This window comes from Eschrichtius robustus, chromosome 10 (genome assembly GCF_028021215.1).
Source record: "Eschrichtius robustus isolate mEscRob2 chromosome 10, mEscRob2.pri, whole genome shotgun sequence".
NCBI classification, from domain to species: domain Eukaryota; kingdom Metazoa; phylum Chordata; class Mammalia; order Artiodactyla; family Eschrichtiidae; genus Eschrichtius; species Eschrichtius robustus.
In genome coordinates, this window is record NC_090833.1 from 10,454,605 (window position 1) to 10,471,730 (window position 17,126).

General features: G+C 38.6%; 1 protein-coding gene across 2 annotated transcripts in view; it reads left to right on the plus strand.

The window, feature by feature from the left end:
- Positions 1-17,126, plus strand: part of SCAI (suppressor of cancer cell invasion) — a 141,496-nt gene that overhangs the window by 68,840 nt on the left and 55,530 nt on the right. The gene's annotated exons all lie outside the window — the stretch shown is intronic.

Sequence of the window (17,126 nt, forward strand, 5' to 3'; positions counted from 1 at the left end):
TGCTTTTTTTCTTCATTCTCAGGTGAGAAAACAACAGAAGAGGATAACTTATATTGTTTTACTCAAGTTGAGAGAGCTGTTTTGTTAGATGGTCTTGTATACCTTACTCCACATCATACCTATTTTACATCTGATTTTACACATTGCGATAACTAAGGAGCCTGGGATGCATATGCAAGTGAACCTGGGGCTTCTCTTCTGTTACATTTTTTGTATACTTGTTTATTTGCTTATTTCTTTTATTCTTTCTTTTTCTTAGGATAAAGTATCTGTTAACTAAAATAAGAGTGTTCTAGACAGTCTAGTGTTCTAGACAGTTATTTTTACATTAGTTGTGTGTGCCCTGACTGGTAGCGGAAGCTATATGCAATTTTGTCAAAATGTGTCTTTGATTGTGTATTCTTGTGTGTGGTGAGTAAATAATTTTGTACCATTTTGTTTTATTTAAATGGTTTAGCCGTATTTCATTTCATGAGATTCTTAGGATATTGACTTACTTCAGACCTAAAGCTTCATTAGCTTAGTTTCAGTCATAAATAAATTCATGCTATGGGTAAAATACTAAGGATAAATAGGTTTTTTTGGGAAACTTTATATAGGAGTGAATAATTGTAAAGATTGTGAGTTATTTTTATTTTAATTAATTAATTAATTATTGAAGTATAGTTGATTTACAGTGTTGTGTTTAGTGAGTTATTTTTCATTTGCAATTTATTTCTGGGTAAAAATGCAGTCTTCTTTCCACATGTTTTATAATTTTATTCTACATCCCTAGGATCGGAATTGTACTGACAGAGTTTATTTTAAAGAATATATCTTTTTGGGCTTCCCTGGTGGCGCAGTGGTTAAGAATCCACCTGCCAGTGCAGGATACACGGGTTCGAGCCCTGGTCTGGGAAGATCCCATGTGCCGTGGAGCAACTAAGCCCGTGTGCCACAACTACTGAGCCTGCACTCTAGAGCCCATGAGCCACAACTGCTGAGCCCACACGCCACAACTACTGAAGCCCGCACACCTAGAGCTCGTGCTCCACAACAAGAGAAGCCACTGCAGGGCTTCCCTGGTGGTACAGTGGTTGAGAATCTGCCTGCTGATGCAGGGGACACGGGTTCGAGCCCTGGTCTGGGAGGATCCCACGTGCCATGGAGCAACTAAGCCCGTGAGCCACAACTACTGAGCCTGTGCGTCTGGAGCCTGTGCTCCGCAACGGGAGAGGCCGCGACAGTGAGAGGCCCGCGCACCGCGATGAAGAGTGGCCCCCACTCACCGCAGCTGGAGAAAGCCCTCGCACAGAAACGAAGACCCAACACAGCCGAAAATAAAAATATAAATAAATAAATAAATTTATAAAACAAAGAGAAGCCACTGCAATGAGAAGCCCATGCACTGCAACGAAGAGTAGCCCCTGCTCGCTACAACTAGAGAAAGCCTGCATGCAGCAATGAAGATCCAATGCAGCCAAAAATAATAAATTAATTAATTTAAAAAAATTCTTTTTAAAGAATATATCTTTTAAAAAATATTTATTTATTTATTTATTTATTTATTTATTTATCTGGTTGCTCTGGGTCTTAGTTGCAGCAGGCGGGCTCCTTAGTTGTGGCTCATGGGCTCCTTATTTGCTGCTCACTGGCTCCTTAGATGTGGCACGTGGGCTCCTTAGTTGTGACATGTGAACTCTTAGTTGCAGCATGCATGTGGGATCTAGTACCCTGACCAGGGATCGAACCCCCAGCCCCCTGCATTGGGAGCACGGAGCCTCAACCACTGCACCACCATGGAAGTCCCTAAAGAATATATCTTTAATCAACTATACGCCGAGACACTTTTTAAAAAAATTTAAAAAAAAGTCCAATCTATCAAAATAATAAGTCTCTAAAATGCAATGTTAGGAATAAGGCAAAGCCTCTGACTGGGAGGAGTTGGAATGCATTTACAAAGCCTGCTTCATGGAGTTACATACAGCTGAGAGAATAAGGAAGGACAAGAAAGTTGTGTGAATTAAGTTTACTGCCTATCATAAGTTTATTGCCCTTCTGCTTTATAAGTTTTTTAAATCTTGCCTGTAGATTTTTTGACTCTAATTAATAGTTGCTAAAGGTTTAATCATTTTGATACTCTGCTGCTTAGTTGTGGTGTTAGTAGAATGTTTGGAGTCTACTTATATGTAATTTACCTGGCTTCGTAAACAGTAAATCATGTTGAGCAACTAAAATGCTATGCCCGTTTTCATTCCCACCTCCCCAAAGAAGAATGCCCTTAAGTGAGGAGGGTAACCTGCACTGGGTAATGCACCTTTCTGCTCACCTTGGAGATACTGAAGGAGCTTTTAACTCACATCGGTTATTAAATAACTGCATGAGAGTAAATATGTCTTCACAATAAAAAATATATATAGATATATCTTTAAAAAAATTTACAATTATAAAGATAATACAGGGTCATCAAATGAGTCCTCCATGACCACTGAATCTAAAGCTACACTTTGAATCACTTTCTCATCTCTATATTCATTTAATTTTCTTCATAAAACTCATCACTACCTGAAGTGATCTTATTTGCTTATGATGTCTTCCTACGTTAGAATGAAATATCCCTAGGAGTAGGACCCTATGTGTCACTGTTTCTCTGCTATCTAAGCCGGGGACTTGCACGTCACAGGTGCTTCACAAACAATTGTTAAATGAAGGATTCCAAAGACAGTGTCCTTAACTCCCACACTCTGCTGTTTCCTATTTTGTGCTACAGAAGAGATCTTTGAGATTAGTTTGGTTTCTTTTGCTTTATAGATTAAATGCATCTTTTTAAGGAATTCTTTTCTGTCACTATTCTAATTCAGAAAATGACCCCAGTACACCCTGGTTTGAAGTCTTTTTTTTTTTTTAATAAATAAATAAACTTATTTATTTTATTTTTGGCTGAGTTGGGTCTCAGCCAAAACCTTGTGAACAAGGTTTTGGATGAACATGTGTTTCCAATTCTCTTGAATATATACCTAAGAGTGAAATTGCTGGCTCACATAGTACTTACTCTAAGTTTAACCTTTTGAGGAACTTCTAGACTGTTTTTCAAGGAGACTGTACCACCAGCAATGTATGAGGGTTCCAATTTCTCCACATCCTCACCAACACTTGTTATTGTCTGTCTTTTTGATGATAGCCATCCTAGTGTGTGTGAAGTTGTATCTCATTATGTTTTGGGTTTTTAAAAAAAATTATTTATTTATTTATATTTATTTTTGGCTGTGTTGGGTCTTTGTTTCTGTGCGAGGGCTTTCTCTAGTTTTGGCAAGCGGGGGCCACTCTTCATCGCGGTGCGTGGGCCTCTCACTGTCGCGGCCTCTCGTTTCAGAGCACAGGCTCCAGACGTGCAGGCTCAGTAGTTGTGGCGCACAGGCCTAGTTGCTCCACGGCATGTGGGATCTTCCCAGACCAGGGCTTGAACCCATGTCCCCTGCATTGGCAGGCGGATTCTCAACCACTGCGCCACCAGGGAAGCCCTCTCATTATGGTTTTGATTTGCATTTCCCTAATGACTAATGATATTGAGCATCTTTTCATGTGCTTATTGGCCATTTTTATGTATTTTTTTGGAGAAAATATTTATTCCAATCCTTTGATCATTTTTCAGATAGGTTTATTTATCTTTTAATTTTTAAGTTGTAGTCACTTTCTATATATTCTGGATACAAGTCCCTTGTAAGATGTAATGATTTGCAGATATATATATTTTTTCCCATTCTGTGAGTTGGCTCATCACTTTCTTGATGGTGTCCTTTGAAGCACAAATGCTTTTAATTTTAATAAAGTCCAGCTCATCATTCTCTTTCATCACTTGTACTTTTGGTGTCATATCTAAGAAATCATTGCCTAACCTGAGGTCACCGAGATTTACTCGGATGATGTTTCCTTCTAAGAGTCTTGTGGTTTTAGCTCTTACATTTAGGTCTGTGAACCATTTTGTGTTAACTTTTTTATAAGTTTTTTATTATTTTTATTTTTTTAAATTTTTATTTTTGGCTGCATTGGGTCTTCATTGCTGCACGCGGGCTTTATCTAGTTGCGGTGATCGGGGGCTACTCTTCATTGCGGTGTGCAGGCTTCTCATTGTGATGGCTTCTCTTGTTGAGGAGCACAGGCTCTAGGTGCGTGGGCTTCAGTAGTTGTGGCGTGCAGGCTCAGTAGTTGTGGCTCACGGGCTCTAGAGCGCTGGCTCAGTAGTTGTGGTGCATGGGCTTAGTTGCTCCGCGGCATGTGGGATCTTCCCAGACCAGGGCTCGAACCCATGTCCCCTACATTGGCAGGTGGATTCTTAACCACTGCGCCACCAGGGAAGCCCCATTTTGTGTTAACTTTTGTGTATGGTATGAGATCTTAGGCATTTCTTTATCAGAAAACATATTTTTTTAATCGATTAATTCATTTTTTCTTTCTTCTTGCTTGTTCCTTGTTTCTCCTTTCTTGTTCATACCTGTAATGCTTAGATTGAATTTGCAGTCTAAAGCCTCTATTAACCATCTACTCTCTTTTGATTTTCATCTCTATTCTTTTTCTCAGCATTTTTAGAAAATGTATTCAATTTGTCCACCATATGCCCAACACGTTTCACCTTGTCATTTCATATCAGCGGTTTTTGCTATACCGCTTTTTAAAAAACTAGATATTATGTATTTGATCCAAAGTTTACTAGCTGTTCTATCTGTATATTCAAATAAGACAGACACTAGAAATTTTGATGTGTTTGTGAATGGAAATTCTTTATTCAGTATGTCTGAGAAGCATATTGAATTTAGCAGTGGCATTTCTCTTCTTAAAAAGGGTTATTTTCCGGATCTGATTCTGAATCATAAATGAATCATAAAGTTCAAGTAGTCTTCTGCTGGAGACTCTCTGCTGGACTCACATCACTCTGTGACTGCTGAAACAGTAACAATGACAGAACACACTTCCACATAGCACTCCACGGTGTATAAATCACTTTCGGGTACATCTCTATCCTTTGGCCACATAACAAAAATGCGTGTTACCTAAAAATGAAGGTGAACTTCACCTTCTTTTTCAGTGTTTTGGTTGTGTAAATATATTTTACCAGCTCAAAACTGTTCTCATTTTGATTTTTTTTTTTTTTTTTGGCCACACCGTGCGGCTGGTGGGATCTTAGTTCCCCAACCAAGGCTTGAATCTGGGCCTATGGCACTGAAAGCGCCGAGCCCTAACCACTGGACTGCCAGAGAATTCCCTCATTTTGATTCTTTTAAAGTGCCATTTTAACTATAACAAAGGTTTTATTTATTTTTAAAATAACTGCAGAGTAAAATTGTGTCTGTGGAAATAGTAGGAAACCCTAATACATGGAAAACTTGTGTGAGATCTAATCTTTAGGACTGTTTATTCATTGTCAGAGAAGTTTATTATAATGCTTAGGATACCTATTTCAGTTTAGTTCTTGAGTACTTAAAACTATATTGGGTTCAGGAATTAATCCTTTTCGTACAACTCAAAATCAAAAAAACAAACAATCTGATTAGAAAATGGTCAGAAGATCTGACTGGTTATTTTTCCAAAGAAGATGTACAGATGGTCAACAGGTACATGAAAACGTGCCCAACGTTGTTAATCATCAGGAAAATGCAAATCAAAGCACAATGAGATATCACCTCACACCTGTCAGAATGGCTGTTATCAAAAAGACAAAAAAATACCACGTGTTGGTGAGGATGTGAAGAAAAGGGAGCCCTTGTGCACTGTTGGGGTGAATGTACATTGGTGCAGCCACCATAGAAGACTGTATGGAGTTTCTTAAAAAGTTAAAACTACCACAGGATCCAGCAATTCCACTTCTGGGCATTTATGCGAAGAAAATGAAAACACTAACTTGAAAATATATGTACACCCCCATATTCATTGAAGCATTATTTACAGTAGCCAAGATATGGAAGTAATGTAAGTGTCCACTGACGGATGAATGGATAAAGAAATTGTGGAATATATATATACATATGAATATTCTTCAACCATTAAAAATGAAGGAAATCTTGGAATTTACAACCTGGATAGACCTTGAGGGCATTATGCTGAAATGAAATAAGTCACGCAGAGAAAGACAAATAACATATAATCTCATTTTATGTAGAATCTAAAAACAACAACAACAAAAACCAAAGCAAAAGACAAAAGAAACAACCGAGCTCATGGGTACAGAGGACAGATTGATGATTGCCAGCGGCAGAAGAGGGGGGTGGGGATGAAATGGGTGAAGGGGGTTAAAAAGTGCAAACTTACAGCGATAGCATAAATATGTAATAGGGATATAATGTACAATGTGGTGACTATAGTTAATAATACTGTATTGTATATTTGGAAGTTGCTAAAAAGTTGATCTTAAAAGTTCTCATCACAAGAAAAAATAATTTGATATTTACATATGGTGATGGATGTTATTATTGTGACTTACTGTGGTGATCGTTTCATGATATCATTCTGACCTAGAAAAGTGGGTAAGCAAATCCACCAGGGATTTATTTTCAGTGTTTTGTGTGAAGGGTCCCCTTCATTTTATTTTTTTATTTTTATTTTTTAAATATTTATTTATTTGGTTGCGCCGGGTCTTAGTTGCGGCAGGCAGGCTCCTTAGTTGAAGCTCGGTGCCTTCTTAGTTGCGGCACGTGGGCTCCTTAGTTGTGGCCTGTGAACTCTTAGTTGTGGCATTCATGTGGGATCTAGTTCCCTGACCAGGGATCGAATCTGGGCCCCCTGCATTGGGAGTGTGGAGTCTTAACCACTGTGCCACCAGGAAAGTCCCAGGTCCCCTTCATTTTAAACAGCCTTAATTATTTCTACAAAAACTAGATTCATGGTGAGTAAAGTATATATCTTCTCTATATGCTTTTGGGTTTTTGTTTGAGCAGATGTGGCTAGTGGCAATGCAAGTCTGTAGTTTACTGAGAGATTAGTACTTTGACTCTTTTCCTTTTTCTTTTCATTTTTTAAAACATTTATTTTTGTCTGTGTTGGGTCTTCATTACTGCATGCATGCTTTCTCTAGTTGCAGCAAGCTACTCTTCGTTGCAGTACACGGGCTTCTCATTGCGGTGGCTTCTCTTGTTGCAAAGCATGGTCTCTAGGTGCACCGGCTCAGTAGTTGTGGCTCACGGGCTCAGTAGTTGTGGCGCATGGGCTTAGTTGTTCTGTTGCATGTGGCATCTTCCTGGACCAGGGCTCGAACCCGTGTCCCCTGCATTGGCAGGCACATTCTTAACCACTGCGCCACCAGGAAAGCCCCTTTCTTTTCATTTTTAAAGAAAAGTCATTTCACACACACACACAGTATAATATAGAACTATTAAAAAGATGTTGGTGGAGATATAAATGAAAAGTTGCCCACAGTATGTCGTTAAATTAAAAAAAGCAAATTGTGAAAATAATATGTTTTACATGATCTTGTTTTATCAGAAGTTCTCTGTTAAGTTTATGTTCTATAAGCCATATTAACTCTTAGTGGGGACTCTTTGCTCTTAGTGTTCAGTTTGGTCTCTTTCTTCTGGGGGGCTGATTTTCTCATGGTGTCTGGTGCATGTGAGTGTGTGCATTTTCTGTGCTTGTTTATATAAATGAAAGTGTTTTGTTCATTGTTAGACCTTGATTGGAAAGCGATCAGAAGATCTGTAGGTCTTTGTTAGTTGCCCATGGTGGTGGGTTGGAGGGATGTGTGGCATTCTTCCCCACACTTTTCTCCAAAGAACCTCTTTGAGTTATGGAAATTAAACACATCTCTGCTTTCAAGCGTTGATGTAGTTTTTGCACATTTCTTTGGAAATAGAAAAGATTCCTTGGGAATAATTAAAAGAAGGGTTTTTTTGGTTGTCCCCCTCCCAAGCCCCCATTTTTGTGTTGGTCTGAGTAGAAAACAGAATCACAGTGCTTATAGAGAAAGAGAAATATATTGGGAGTGGCTCTGGACCAGTTTTGGAACTTTGGGGAAAGGGGTGAAATGGGAGTCCAGATGGAATAACATCAGCTTTTTTTTTTTTTTTTTATTAAATTTATTTATGGCTGCATTGGGTCTTTGTTGCTGTGTGTGGCTTTCTCTAGTTGTGGCGAGCTGGGGCTACTCTTCGTTGTGCTGTGCGGACTTCTCATTGTGGTGGCTTCTCTTGTTGTGCAGCATGGGCTCTAGGCGCGTGGGCTTCAGTAGTTGTGGCGCACGGGCTTAGTTGCTCCGTGTCGTGTGAGATCCAGATTCTTTTTTTTTTTTTTTTAACGGTTAAAGATTTGATGAAAGTTGATAATAATGCAGTTGACAAGAAAATTAGTTATTTCTGAGATATACATTTTAAAGTAATAACTAGGATTATGACTTATAACATTATACCAGAACATATAAGATTTTTAGAAATTTCATGTAATATCTGAAACATTTATATTAACATATTTCCATACAAATAACCCAATGAAAGTTTAGTATTAGTTTTGTTTGTTTGTTTTTATACTGCAGGTTATTAGTCATCAATTTTATACACATCAGTGTATACATGTCAATCCCAATCGCCCAATTCAGCACACCACCATCCCCACCCCACCGCAGTTTTCCCCCCTTGGTGTCCATATGTCTGTTCTCTACATCTGTGTCTCAACTTCTGCCCTGCAAACCGTCTCATCTGTACCATTTTTCTAGGTTCCACATACATGCGTTAATATACGATATTTGTTTTTCTCTTTCTGACTTACTTCACTCTGTATGACAGTCTCTAGATCCATCCACGTCTAAACAAATGACTCAATTTCGTTCCTTTTTATGGCTGAGTAATATTCCATTGTATATATGTACCACAACTTCTTTATCCATTCGTCGTTGATGGGCATTTAGGTTGCTTCCATGACCTGGCTATTGTAAATAGTGCTGCAATGAACATTGGGGTGCATGTGTCTTTTTGAATTATGGTTTTCTCTGGGTATATGCCCAGTAGTGGGATTGCTGGGTCATATGGTAATTCTATTTTTAGTTTTTTAAAGAACCTCTATATTGTTCTCCATAGTGGCTGTATCAATTTACATTCCCACCAACAGTGAATAGGGTTCCCTTTTCTTCACACCCTCTCCAGCATTTGTTGTTTGTAGATTTTCTGATGATGCTCATTCTAACTGGTGTGAGGTAATACCTCATTGTAGTTTTTTTTCTTTTTTTTAAAAAATATTTATTTATTATTTGATTTGAATATTATTATTATTATTATTTTTAATTTTATTTTTTGGGCTGTTTTGGGTCTTCATTTCTATGCATGGGCTTTCTCTAGTTGTGGCAAGCGGGGGCCACTCTTCATCGTGGTGCGCGGGCCTCTCACTATCGTGGCCTCTCTTATTGCGGGGCACAGGCTCCACACGCGAAGGCTCAGTAGTTGTGGCTCACGGGCCTAGTTGCTCCGTGGCATGTGGGATCCTCCCAGACCAGGGCTCGAACCCGTGTCCCCTGCATTGGCAGGCAGACTCTCAACCACTGTGCCACCAGGGAAGCCCCTCATTGTAGTTTTGATTTGCATTTCTCTAATAATTAGTGATGTTGAGCAGCTTTTCATGTGCTTCGTGGCCGTCTGTATGTCTTCTTTGGAGAAATGTCTATTTAGGTCTTCTGCCCATTTTTGGATTGGGGTGTTTGTTTCTTTAATATTGAGCTGAATGAGCTGTTTATATATTTTGGAGATTAATCCTTTGTCCGTTGATTCGTTTGCAAATATTTTCTCCCATTCTGAGGGCTGTCTTTTCGTCTTGTTTATGGTTTCCTTTGCTGTGCAAAAGCTTTGAAGTTTCATTAGGTCCCATTTGTTTATTTTTGTTTTTATTTCCATTACTCTAGGAGGTGGATCAAAAAAGATCTTGCTGTGATTTATGTCAAAGAGTGTTCTTCCTATGTTTTCCTCTAAGAGTTTTATAGTATTCAGTCTTACATTTAGGTCTCTAATCCATTTTAAGTTTATTTTTGTGTATGGTGTTAGGGAGTATTCTAATTTCATTCTTTTACATGTAGCTGTCCAGTTTTCCCAGCACCACTTATTGAAGAGACTGTCTTTTCTCCATTGTATATCTTTGCCTCCTTTGTCATAGATGAGTTGCCCAAAGGTGCGTGGGTTTATCTCTGGGCTTTCTATCTTGTTCCATTGATCTATGTTTCTGTTTTTGTGCCAGTAGTATATTGTCTTGGTTACTGTAGCTTTGTAATATAGTCTGAAGTCAGGGAGTCTGGTTCCTCCAGCTCCGTTTTTTTCCCTCAAGACTGCTTTGGCTATTCGGGGTCTTTTGTGTCTCCATACAAATTTTAAGATGATTTGTTCTAGTTCCGTAAAAAATGCCATTGGTAATTTGATAGAGATTGCATTGAATCTGTAGATTGCTTTGGGTAGTATAGTCATTTTCACAATGTTGATTCTTCCAATCCAAGAAAATGTTATATCTCTCCATCTGTTGGTATCATCTTTAATTTCTTTCATCAGTGTCTTATAGTTTTCTGCATACAGGTCTTTTGTCTCCCTAGGTAGGTTTATTCCTAGGTATTTTATTGTTTTTGTTGCAATGGTAAATGGGAGTGTTTCCATAATTTCTCTTTCAGATTTTTCATCATTAGTGTATAGGAATGCAAGAGATTTCTGTGCATTAATTTTGTATCCTGCAACTTCACCATATTCATTAATTAGCTCTAGCAGTTTTCTGGTGGCAGTTTTAGGATTCTCTATGTATAGTATCATGTCATCTGCAAACAGTGACAGTTTTACTTCTTCCTTTCCAATTTGTATTCCTTTTATTTCTTTTTCTTCTCTGATTGCCGTGGCTAGGACTTCCAAAACTATGTTGAATAATAGTGGTGAGAGTGGACATCCTTGTCTCATTCCTGATCTTAGAGGAAATGCTTTCAGTTTTTCACCATTGAGAATGATGTTTGCTGTGGGTTTGTCATATATGGCCTTTATTATGTTGAGGTAGGTTCCCTCTATGCCCACCTTCTGGAGAGATTTTATCATAAATGGGTGTTGAATTTTGTCAAAAGCTTTTTCTGCATCTATTGAGATGATCATATGGTTTTTATTCTTCAATTTGTTAATATGGTGTATCACATAGATTGATTTGCGTATATTGAAGAATCCTTGCATCCCTGGGATAAATCCCACTTGATCATGGCGTATGATCCTTTTAATGTGTTGTTGGATTCTGTTTGCTAGTATTTTGTTGAGGATTTTTGCATCTATATTCATCAGTGATATTGGTCTGTAGTTTTCTTTTTTTGTAGTGTCTTTGTCTGGTTTTGGTATCAGGGTGATGGTGGCCTCATAGAATGAGTTTGGGAGTGTTCCTTCCTCTGCGGTTTTTTGGAAGAGTTTGAGAAGGATAGGTGTTAGCTCTTCTCTAAATGTTTGATAGAATTCACCTGTGAAGCCATCTGGTCCTGGACTTTTGTTTTTTGGAAGATTTTTAATCACAGTTTCAATTTCATTACTTGTGATTGGTCTGTTCATATTTTCTGTTTCTTCCTGGTTCAGTCTTGGAAGGTTATACCTTTCTCAGAATTTGTCCATTTCTTCCAGGTTGTCCATTTTATTGGCATAACGTTGCTTGTAGTAGTCTCTTAGGATGCTTTGTATTTCTGCGGTGTCTGTTGTAACTTCTCCTTTTTCATTTCTGATTTTATTGATTTGAGTCCTCTCCCTCTTTTTCTTGATGAGTCTGGCTAATGGCTTATCAATTTTATCTTCTCAAAGAACCAGCTTTTAGTTTTATTGAGCTTTGCTATTGTTTTCTTTGTTTCTATTTCATTTATTTCTGCTCTGATCTTTATGATTTCTTTCCTTCTGCTAACTTTGGGTTTTGTTTGTTCTTCTTTCTCTGGTTTCTTTAGGTGTAAGGTTAGATTGTTTACTTGAGATTTTTCTTGTTTCTTGAGGTAGGCTTGTATAGCTATAAACTTCCCTCTTAGAACTGCTTTTGCTGCATCCCATAGGTTTTGGATCGTCGTGTTTTCATTGTCATTTGTCTCTAGGTATTTTTTGATTTCCTCTTTGATTGCTTCAGTGGTCTCTTGGTTATTTAGTAACGTATTGTTTAGCCTCCATGAGTTTGTGTTTTTTACGTTTTTTTCCCTGTAATTCATTTCTAATCTCATAGCGTTGTGGTCAGAAAAGATGCTTGATATGATTTCAATTTTCTTAAATTTACTGAGGCTTGATTTGTGACCCAAGATGTGATCTATCCTGGAGAATGTTCCGTGCGCACTTGAGAAGAACATGTAATCTGCTGTTTTAGGGTGGAATGTCCTATAAATATCAATTAAATCTATCTGGTCTATTGTGTCATTTAAAGCTTGTGTTTCCTTATTTATTTTCATTTTGGATGATCTGTCCATTGGTGTAAGTGAGGTGTTAAAGTCCCCCACTATTATTGTGTTACTGTCGATTTCCTCTTTTATAGCTGTTAGCAGTTGCCTTATGTATTGAGGTGCTCCTTTGTTGGGTGCATATATATTTATAATTGTTATATCTTCTTCTTGGATTGATCCCTTGATCATCATGTAGTGTCCTTCCTTGTCTCTAGTAACATTCTTTATTTTAAAGTCTATTTTATCTGATATGAGTACTGGTACTCCAGCTTTCTTTTGATTTCCATTTGCATGGAATATCTTTTTCCATCCCCTCACTTTCAGTCTGTATGTTTCCCTAGGTCTGAAGTGGGTCTCTTGTAGACAGCATATAGATGGGTCTTGTTTATGTATCCATTCAGCAAGCCTGTGTCTTTTGGTTGGAGCATTTAATCCATTCACGTTTAAGGTAATTATTGATATGTATGTTCCTATGACCGTTTTCTTAATTGTTTTGGGTTTGTTTTTGTAGGTCCTTTTCTTCTCTTGTGTTTCCCACTTAGAGAAGTTCCTTTAGCATTTGTTGTATTGCTGGTTTGGTGGTGCTGAATTCTCTTAGCTTATGCTTGTCTGTAAAGCTTTTGATTTCTCCATCAAATCTAAATGAGATCCTTGCCGGGTAGAGTAATCTTGGTTGTAGGTTCTTCCCTTTCATCACTTTAAGTATATCATGCCACTCCTTTCTGGCTTGTAGAGTTTCTGCTGAGAAATCAGCTGTTAACCTTATGGGAGTTCCCTTGTATGTTATTTGTCGTTTTTCCCTTGCTGTTTTCAATAATTTTTCTTTGTCTTTAATTTTTGCCACTTTGAGTACTATGTGTCTCGGCGTGTTTCTCCTTGGGTTTATCCTGTATGGGACTCTCTGCGCTTCCTGGGCTTGGGTGGCTATTTCCTTTCCCATGTTAGGGAAGTTTTCGACTATAATCTCTTCCAATATTTTCTCTGGTCCTTTCTCTCTCTCTTCTCCTTCTGGGACCCCTATAATGCGAATGTTGTTGCATTTAATGTTGTCCCAGAGGTCTGTTAGGCTGTCTTCATTTCTTTTCATTCTTTTTTCTTTAGCCTGTTCCGCAGCAGTGAATTCCACCATTCTGTCTTCCAGGTCACTTATCCGTTCTTCTGCCTCAGTTATCCTGCTATTGATTCCTTCTAGTGTAGTTTTCATTTCAGTTATTGTATTGGTCATCTCTGTTTGTTTGTTCTTTAATTCTTCTAGGTCTTTGTTAATCATTTCTTGCATCTTCTCGATCTTTGCCTCCATTGTTTTTCTGAGGTCCTGGATCATCTTCACTATCATTATTCTGATTTCTTTTTCCAGAAGGTTGCCTATCTCCACTTCATTTAGTTGTTTTTCTGGGGTTTTTTCTTGTTCCTTCATCTGGTATATAGCCCTCTGCTTTTTCATCTTGTCTGTCTTCCTGTAAATGTGGTTTTTGTTCCACAGGCTGCAGGATTGTAGTTTTTATTGCTTCTGCTGTCTGCCCTCTGGTGGTTGAGGCTATCTAAGAGGCTTGATGGGAGGCTCCGGTGGTGGGTAGAGCTGACTGTTGCTGTGGTGGTCAGAGCTCCATAAAACTTTAATCCAGGGCTTCCCTGGTGGCGCAGTGGTTGAGAGTCTGCCTGCCAATGCAGGGGACACGGGTTCCAGCCCTGGTCTGGGAAGATCCCACATGCCACAGAGCAACTAAGCCCGTGAGCCACAATTGCTGAGCTTGCGTGTCTGGAGCCTGTGCTCCGCAACGGGAGAGGCCACGATAGTGAGAGGCCTGCGCACCGCGATGAAGAGTGGTCCCCACTTGCCGCAACTAGAGAAAGCCCTCACACAGAAACGAAGACCCAACACAGCCATAAATAAATAAATAAATAAATAAAATTTAAAAAAAAAAAAAAACTTTAATCCACTTGACTGTTGATGGGTGGGGCTGGGTTCCCTCCCTGTTGGTTGTTTTGCCTGAGGCAACCCAACACTGGAGCCTACCTGGGCTCTTTGGTGGGGCTAATGGCAGACTCTGGGAGGGCTCGCACCAAGGAGTACTTCCCAGAAAGGCAGGCAGATTCTTAACCACTGCGCCACCAGGGAAGTCCCAGAATCAGCTTTTAACATGGGGCCTGTGATTCCCAGCCTTCCCTTCACTGTTGGTGCTTATCTTTTGGCAAGCTTTCCTTTGTGTTTTCTCTTTCTTTCTTGAGTTCACAAGCTGGTTATTAAACTTATTATTGCAGTGTTAATATGCTTGCAGAAAAGTATACGTATTATAAGTGTATTTTTTGCAAACTGAACATATCGATGGGCCTTGTACTTGGACAAAGAAAGAGAACATACAGCATGGCAGCAACCCTCTTGTATTCCCTCACTTGGGCTTTTTAACTGTTTATGAGCAGAGTGAAAAAGTATTTTTCAGTGCATGAAAGGCTAGAGTTTCTATATACGTAATGCCTTATTTGGGTACAATAAACTTTCTCTTTACTCTTGAAGGTGTATCTTTTCGCCTTATATGTAGTAAGTTGTCTTCCAAGTTGTCAGAGCCTTTCCATTTTCCCAGCCATGAATATCTTTTTTTAAATATTTTTTTAAATGAGTGAGATTTTTGTATTGGCCCAATATACAGCCAAATATGTAAATATTCCAACAGTAAGAAAAAAAGCTGCATTTTCTGATATCAGGCAGCAGGGCTTTTATATAGATCTATTAGACCAGCTTTATTTATTTATTGGAGTATTATTGCTTTACAATGTTGTTTTAGTTTCTGCTGTACAACGAAGTGAATCAGCTACATGTATACATATATCCCCTCTCTCTTGAACCTCCCTCCCACCTCCACCCCCCATCCCAGCCCTCTAGGTCATCACAGAGCACCGAGCTGAGCTCCCTGTGCTATACAGCAGCTTCCCACTAGCTGTCTATTTTACACATGGTAGTGTATATATGTCAATGCTACTTTCTCAGTTCATCCCACCCTCCCCTTCCCTGCCATGTCCACAAGTCCGTTCTCTACATCTGTGTCTCTTTTCCTGCCCTGCAGATAGGTTTATCAGTACCATTTTTGTAGATTCCATATATACGCGTTAATTTACGATTTTTGTGTTTCTCTTTCTGACTTCCTTCACTCTGTGTGACAGACTCTAGGTTCATGCACATCACTACAACTTGACTGAAAATACCTCCTTATAATATGTGCATAATAAATAATCTCTTCTATCCACTCACCGTGTAAGAAAACACAGTCCAGAGTGAGAAATAGATAAAGTGAATGGCATATTGCTTATAATAGCTCTTGCATATGTAGTTACAGTAGTAATGAAGTGAGAATGATGTTAGAAGTAGCTTTGAATAATGTCAGAAAACCATCAAAAGCCTAAGTGCTTGCAGGGTTCTAGTTACCATGGTGACTAAGACTGTCGAAGCACAATGGAATACTTGGTGAGATTATTTAAGGCAGCATCTTGAGACATGTATTTGAGATATGCACCTGTGTCTACCAGTGATATCCATGACTTTTGAAACAGCAGAGGCCTGCAAATCACTAATTATTTGACTCTAGAGGAGCAAATACTCAAAGCCAAAATAAATGTTGGAGGCAATAAATAAACAAACAAATATACAAAGGAGTGCACCAAAGTGAAGTGTATTGATCTTAAATAAAAATAATGGCAAAAATTTTTATTAAATATGCTCCTTATATTTCAAAGTAAAGAAGAAATCATCTACAATGCTTTCTTCAACAGCCTATTTTTAGGATGCCCTGGTTCCTATATAGGAAAGGATAACTGAGAAATTTACAGTTTTTTCCACTGTCCCCTTTCTCCCCCCACCCCCTCTTGCGCTCTCTCTTACTTCCCTCGTCCCTCTTTTTCTTCCCCTTTCTCTTCCTTCTTCAAAAAATTAATACTTTCCTAGAGGCAAAATTCTGCGAACAGGTAATAATAAAGTATATGTTATTTCAGAGCTAATACCCTAAACTATCTGTACAAGCTTGTGATGCCTGCTTTCATTTTATATGGTTTGCTACCCAAAATAGTTGCACTTGCAGTTGAGGTGGGCTACCACCAGGGTGCAGTAGGTGTCATAATCACGTGATCTAGAGAAGCATTGACTGACAAAAATTTAATGTGAGCCACAAATGTGATTTAAAATTTTTCTAGTAGCCAGATTTTAAAAACGTAAAAAGAAAAAAGTGAAATTAATTTTAACAGTATATTTTATTTGATCCATTATATCTAAAATATTTTCTTTCAACATGTAACCAATATAGAAAAAGTATTGAGATCTTTTACATTCTTTTTTTTCATACTGAGTTTTTGAAGTACACTGAATATTTTACACTTTCACACGTTTCAATTCTAATTAGACACATTTCAAGTACTCATTAGCCACATGTGGCTATTGGCTCAGGCAGAATTCCTCCACCTTTTAGCTTCTGTTCTCAAAATGGTCCACTGTGCTTTCCAGTGGATACATACTGGCTGTTTTGGGAGGTTCTCTTCTTCATAGTCCATCCTCTGTCCCCATTGTTTCTTCTCTCTCTTCCTGCACAGATACTGATAGCATGCAGGTCTTTTGGCTGTTGGTGATTTGTTCCCACCCGTTTGTATTTTGGGATTTGAAGGCTACCTTATCACTTACTATTTTAGTTTGCTAGGGCTATCATAACAAAATACCACACTCTGGGTGGCTTAAACAACAGAAGTTTATTCTCTCACAGTTCTGGAGGCTGGAAGTCCAAGGTCA